The following is a 7,128-nucleotide window of genomic DNA, read 5'->3' as shown; positions in this document are numbered from 1 at the left end:
AGACTCCAGCGATTGCAAAATAAGGTCATGCGATTGATTTTGAAATGTAACAGATATACTTCCTCTAATATTCTATTGAACGCATTACAATGGCTTTCAGTGAAACAGAGAGTATATTATTTAACAATGGTGTTCATTTTCAAAATCTTAAATGGAATGCTGCCTCGATATTTGTGTGATCGGATTGAAAGAGGAAGTGACTTGCATAGGTACAATACTAGAAATGCGCCTGATGCGAGAACACCAAGCTTTTTGTCAGCCAGATCCCAGAACTCGTTATTGTACAAAGGGATTAGTTTTTTCAATTCGATGCCAGGACGAATCAAGCGGGCTGCAACATTGAGGGAGTTCAAAAAATTGTGTATTTCACACATAAAATCTATTTTGTAATTAGATCTTTAATGAATTAGTGCAATTTGATTTTTTCGAAAACTGTGTAAAATGACGAAGATTGTATTTATTTTATTTTTGTTTTTTTTTTTCAAGTAAGACGCATTAGGTTGTTATGTTCTGTATGATGATGATGGATTTTTAATAATTTGTTTAGTTAAAAAAAATGAGTTGTCTACAAAAGTATGAGCCTCGCGCGCGCAAAGCAGGTAGAGGCAATCTGGAAATTGAATATGACTGAAACTGGATATGTTCTCTTTTATTTTTGAGAGCTTTAGCATTCTACGTGTCGAGATCGAATCTTAACTTTGTAAGATTTGATGAATTATTTATTGATTATATTTCGGAAATAATAGGGATCGGAAGTTGTTGATGGAATTGGGCTTGGCTCTGCTCATCCGCAGTCTCGTTACTCCATCGTAGCTGATGTGTGTAGCGATGAACTGGTCCGGCGGGAGGGGCCAGGTGAATTACTGTATGATACTGACAAAGATATCGGGTTCGATTCCTGATTTGTTCAAGGATCTTCCCGGGTTGGAAATTTTCTTGAATGACCCTGGATAGTAAATCGGAAATATTTGAATGTTTTCTTGTTCTCAGTTGTACTTTAGAAGGAGAATCTATACCTGCTGGATTAACCAGATCGTTTTATATTTAGTTAACTGGTTAAAACATGTGATGCAATATTTATTATCATTTAGATAAATCGTCCAGCTCACACCTTTGTAGGGGTATGAGGCGGGACCATCATCATCATCATCATCATACTGGAACCGGAAGTTGGATCTGGATCAACTTTTTGGGGACTTTAAAAAAAATTAAAACTTTTTATTTGTTTCTTAGTTTGTGAAAATCGGTTAAGAAATTTCCTGGAAAATTGAGTGCGCATTTTTTAATAAATTTGTTCATATTTTCTTCTAATTACGGAACCAGAAGTCGGATCCGAACGAAATTCAAAAATATTGTATGAGGCCATAAGACCTTTCATTTGAATCTTAGTTTATGAAAATCGGTTCAGCCATCTCTGAGAAAATTGAGTGACATTATTTGTCACATACACACACCCCGGTGAACGACCAAAATGGTTAAAGCCGGGGTAAAATAAATGATAAAAAAATACATACACACACATCCACACAAACATTTGGGATCTCGACGAACTGAGTCGAATGGTCTATGACACTCGGCCATCCGGGCCTTGGTTGTAAAGTCGGTTTTCACAGCGATTGCATAGCCTTTCTATATGAGAAAGGCATAAATTCCGCATAATTCTTTGAAAATATTTCAATTTGTGAAATTTATCCGATGCTTGAAACCAGGTGCGTACCCAGAAATTTTTTCGGAGGGGGTCTCAGAACATGATTAATTTTTATACGCATGAAAATAGGTATATAATTACTCGCCAATGTTTCAGATAAAGTCGTTTGTTGAAAATTATCCATTTTATAATTGAGTTAAATATTGACATTGCTTTGTTTTTCCAAAATTTATCTAGACAGTCTTTTAAACTTTTCAAACCTTTCTTTTTCAAATAGTTGACGAAAGATGACAAACCTACAAAAGAGGATTGCACAAGTGATTTTCACAAAATCAGTCAAATTTTTCTTCAAAATACTGAAAATCTTTTGTATCGAATTGACTATAAAAACTTTATATCAAAAAAGCATTTTTTTATTTTAATAAAAAGTATTTTAAGTGTTTTTTTATCGAAACATATGTCAAACTGAAAGTCATTATCATCCAAGAATTCAAAGAACTTCAATTTGAGAAGAGATTTCACAGAATACTGGTTGCCTATTGTTTACAAAAAGTTTCAGTAATGGACAAAAAAAACATTATAACCTACCTTGAGACAATGTTTCGTTGAATTTGAGAGGATGTTTTTTTTAATTTTTCTTCAAATTTTGTAACCCCATTTTTTTCAATATGTAGACTTTATGACAAGAAGCCACTTTGCTCATTTCATTTTTCTAAAATTTAATTCTAGACTATATTTTCAAAAGGAGTAGACATTTTTAACATTTTTTTTGCAAATAATTTGAGCTGAAAAATGAACAATTCTACAAAAAAAATGTTGTGCTGTTGATGTTCTCGAAGTAAGTCTAACTTTCGAATGATAATACTGAAAAAATTACTAATAGAATTTTACACTGAAAAAAATCGATCTTGAAAATTTGAAGTCAAATTAAAAAAAACGCCATTCTTTATTTGAATGAAATTTTGTCCCGTCAGCGATATTTATGTACTCTGCAAACATTCCCATATATTGTAAGATTTAGGGATAAAAGTTTTTCTAACAAAAACTTTTTCTCGTCCAGCACTGATACTTTCTGCAAACATCGAGCAACTAGCAATAGGGTGAAATTTTCTCACAAACTGAGATTCATTGGAGTTTTTAATGAAAAGATACTGGACAAAACAATCTTTTTCACTTGAATGTGCCCCTCTTGCAATGTATGATCGGTTGGTAGGGATCTTAATCACCAATTTTGGGACAAAATTTTATCAAAATTGATGATGATTTTCATTGTGAATCGATTTTAAATTTTTTTCAAACAATTTTTTTCAGTGTAGGACTTGATAAGAATTTTATCCAGAATATTTTTTATTGAAAAATATTGGCTGAGTTTGTGAAAATCACTAGTATAACACTTTTTTGTAGAACTTATTATTTCCGACAATAATTTTTTGAAAAAATTGGTTAAAAATGTTTAGACCTTTTCAGAAGACAGTCTGGATCAATTTTGCAAAAAAAAACAAATTATGAAAAGTGACTTTTTGGGACAACAAACCGTGTTGGTGGGAAATTGATAGAGAAGAGTTTACATAATATAATTTGTTTTTAATTCGGGAAGGGTTTGAACCTCCTAAGTCCCCCATCTCTTGTTTACGAGTCTGCTTCAAACTGTACTTCCTGCCACCTGCATTAGAACTTGATTTCCGGACATTAGGGAAGTGGTACTGAGCTAAAGCACTAAACTCGTTACCTAGGGCTGGTTTCAAATTTAGTTCTGAAATACTGGAATTGAACTTATTTTTAGCATCCAGGTTCCGAATTTAATTCTTGAACTATGTTCTGAATTCAGTTCCATAATCTAGTTCCAGAACCCAAGTTCCGGGTTCAATTCCAGAATGCAAGTTCTGGAAGCTAAAAATGAATTCTGAAGCTGAATTTGGAAAGTAAATTTTTAAACTGAACTTAGGAACTAAATTATGATTCGGAATCCAGCTCAAAAAATCTGATTCTGAAATTCAGATCTACAATTTTAATCCAGAGTTTAGATTTAGAATTCATATCTAGAACATTGTTCTAGAATTCTGGAAATTCCAAAATCTGTTCAAGAAACCAGTTTCAAAAATCTACTTCTAAAATCTAAATTTTGGATTCAGTTTCAGAGTCTTAGTTTCATCTTTTGAACCTGTATCCTGGAGCCTATTTCTGGAACTGAATTCCGAAACTATAGTGTAAACCTTGAACTAAGTTCAGAATTCAAATGAACCAGAATCCAGGTTCAAAATTTCAGTTCCAGAATCCAATCCAAATAAGGCTTTACGCCACGCAGAAGGTCTGTTTTTTTGCTGCTAGTTGAAGGCGACTGCTCGCCACGGCGTCCACAAAAGGGTTGCCATATTTTAATGTGAATATTTCAGGACAAAAATCTGCTGATCAGTTTCGGAAGACAACAAAATTGTATTGAGAATTTGCAGACGAAAGTTTTAAGAAAAAAAGTCTTTGCTTTGTTTAGTAAAACTCGAAATTATTCACGATTAAGTTTCGCCCATTCTTCCATAGGAAGAATTTTGGAAAGCGCTCAATAGTAAAGTAAAAAACGTGTTTACTTGAAGAACAGAAATTGAGACCAAGAGATACAAATTCGTTATTTGTCATCTCGACTGCTTCCGTTAGTCCATTTCCATTTATCACATGGCGCATTTATCCTTCTAGTTCATCCAGATTTCCGGTACACACAATTTTGATGGAAATATTACCAGACTTTTTGATCACATGTGTCATTTAATATTTTCGACCATCAAATGCCACTTTCACGATGTCAGGTTCAACATACTTTATCCTTCTCTCTAACAATCCGGTCCGACAAAGGCCAAAATTCACTTCTGGAAACATTTGGCATCGTAAACCTTTGACGTTTGACAGCAGTTGCAAATTCCCTGCCAGATCATCTATTAGCGTTCGTTTTTATTCGCAAAATCCTACTCGAATCAGAAAAAACACCTTCTAGTACCTTTGCCTTGTAAAATGGTGACCCTGGCAGCAGTTTAATATCGCGTTGAGGAATTTCGGAAATCTGGTGCCAGTCATTAGACTTAGTATGTGAAGTCTAATGAACACTGTTTGAATAAAACCATAAATATGAACAAACCAATTATTTTCCAAGCTCAGTCTGACTCTTGGTTTGCTTTTAAAACTGACGATTGGTCTTGTGTTTGCACTTTTTTATAGCACTCTAAAAAAGTACACCCTGAAAAAAAGTAGAATACTTTTTTCAAGAACTGAAAAATTAACCAAAATATTCGAATTTAAAGAAGAACGTTTCTTCAGATTCATTGTTGGAGAATTGGTTTAAGCATTAGCAAAAGTGGATGGTTTTAATTTGAGAAGTTTGAATAAGGAAGTAAAGAAAGTGTTGAGTTCCTGATAAAAAATAGTCAATCTTTCTCCGTTTTTAAGATGTTTAGGCGTGAAATTTAAAGAATCTAAGTTTTTTTCTAAATATTTCAAAAACGGCTATTCCTAGGATAATGGTAATTATTATCAAATTTATAACTTTAGACATGTGGAATCATTTTTTAATGTTAAATTACCTATTTCTATCAAGAACTTGAAATTTTGAAGGTAACTAGTTTCAGAAACTTAAACTTAAGAAGAGCTTTTTCTGAAAATGGGGTCTTTCGTTCTAGCGTGGATTATAAACCAACTATGGGTTGCCTAATTTTAACGTAGTTATCACTCGTAGAGACTGCTTTTTGTGAAAAAAAGGGGTATACGCTGTCAGACAGAGATGCACGTTAGCTAAAAAATAACTAAAATAATGACAGATGGCTGGTAAAACTGATGATCAATGAGATTCGGTAAGGGCGCTGCATGCCCCCTTACTTACTTACTGTGCTAGATGTTGTCTGACGGGTAAACATCAAGATAAGAAATTAAGAAGTGTCACTATTCCATTATCGGTTTTCTTTCTCTTCTCATCAGTTTTCCCAAACGCCACCAAATGCAAGTCAATCGCCAGAGTGAAATGGGGTATAGGTACAGAAAAAAAATGTCACAGTTTATCTATGTTTCTTTATTACTCAGTTTTATTTGAACATTCACCAATATTTTGCTTCAAATTGTTTTTCTATTGAGGACATGCAACTTTTCTATCTCCTTTCAAGCACTTGTTATGATTTAGTTCTCTAAACTGAACAAATGCGACGCCTGTAACCACTATAATTAGGTTTACAATTGCGGTGCCCTGTTTAGAGTGTAGTTTCAGGATTTAGTTTCCGATAAACTGGCTCAGAAATGAAAACTATTAATCTAGAACGGAATCCTTATTCCTAATACTGAAACTGGTTTCTAGACTAGATTTGGAACTGATTTCCTTAATTTATGTTATGTTCCGGTTTCAAATACAGAATTCTGTTTTGGGATTCCAACATCAGAACTCATGCACAAAATTGATGATAGGAATTGTCGATTTGGATTCTGGAACTAAATGTTAGATCTAAGCTAAGAACCTAAATTTTTGGATTTACTACTTAAATTAAAATCCTAAATTCAGTTTCACAATCAATTTCTAGCATTCAGAACCGGCATGTTAGAACTAAATTCGGAACAAGAATTCTGAAGCAAGATTTTGGAACTTCAGTTCTTTTATTACTGTTTGGAGTTCATAAAATGAGTTAAGTTCCAAAGTTTAAGAATTAAATTTATGAGCTGATTTCTTGATCTGGACTCCAAACCTGAATTTCGCAGCTTGTTTTAGATTTCGAATTTAGTTTTTGAATCCAGTTCCAGAGTTCAAAAATTAAACTGAATGACTGCAAAAAAAGACATTCGATTAATTCTGCAAATCGGTTCTTTTTAGAATCAATAAAATATGATTATGCGAAGTTTATCTCTACTGAGTAACTAAATCTACAAAAAAAACTGTAAGCGTTTCATGTTATTTGATTTGTACGATAAAATATATTTGTCGTTAACATGTCGTACTCAAGTATAGATACACTGTTTCAAGTCTGGAAGCGAAGCAATATAAGTTGCAAAATTCTCTCAATCTAATAATATGAACGATTATCGATATTCGGTCGGTCGGTTAGGTCGTTCGAAGTCGAAATCTTGGCTGCTTTTAACTTATATTTAAGTTTTAAGCCTGAAGTTAGGGACCTCTGTTATCTTGTTCGCAGGTTTCCCGTGAATTTTGTTCGCACAGAACATCAAGTAACATGTTTTGCTAGTTTCCTTCACGATCGAGCTCGACAATTTTGTTAAGGGCGCTGCATGCCCCTTACTTGTAGAGCATGGTGGTACTTAAGAGGTAAACATCAAGTTGCGTGTATCGGTAACTAAGTGTGGAAAAAAGGTGTCACTACTATTCTGTTATCCAAACCATTAGAATAAAAATTTTCTGTGGCATTAATCTTAAGTCAAGTGGATCGCTTTATATGAAAATAAGAATAAAAAAGGTATCACGGTATAAATCGAATTTTTCTTCGTTAGACCGGGGACTTCTT

The sequence above is a fragment of the Malaya genurostris genome, chromosome 3 (assembly GCF_030247185.1).
Source record: "Malaya genurostris strain Urasoe2022 chromosome 3, Malgen_1.1, whole genome shotgun sequence".
Lineage (NCBI taxonomy): Eukaryota > Metazoa > Arthropoda > Insecta > Diptera > Culicidae > Malaya > Malaya genurostris.
This window is presented reverse-complemented; position numbering follows the sequence as displayed.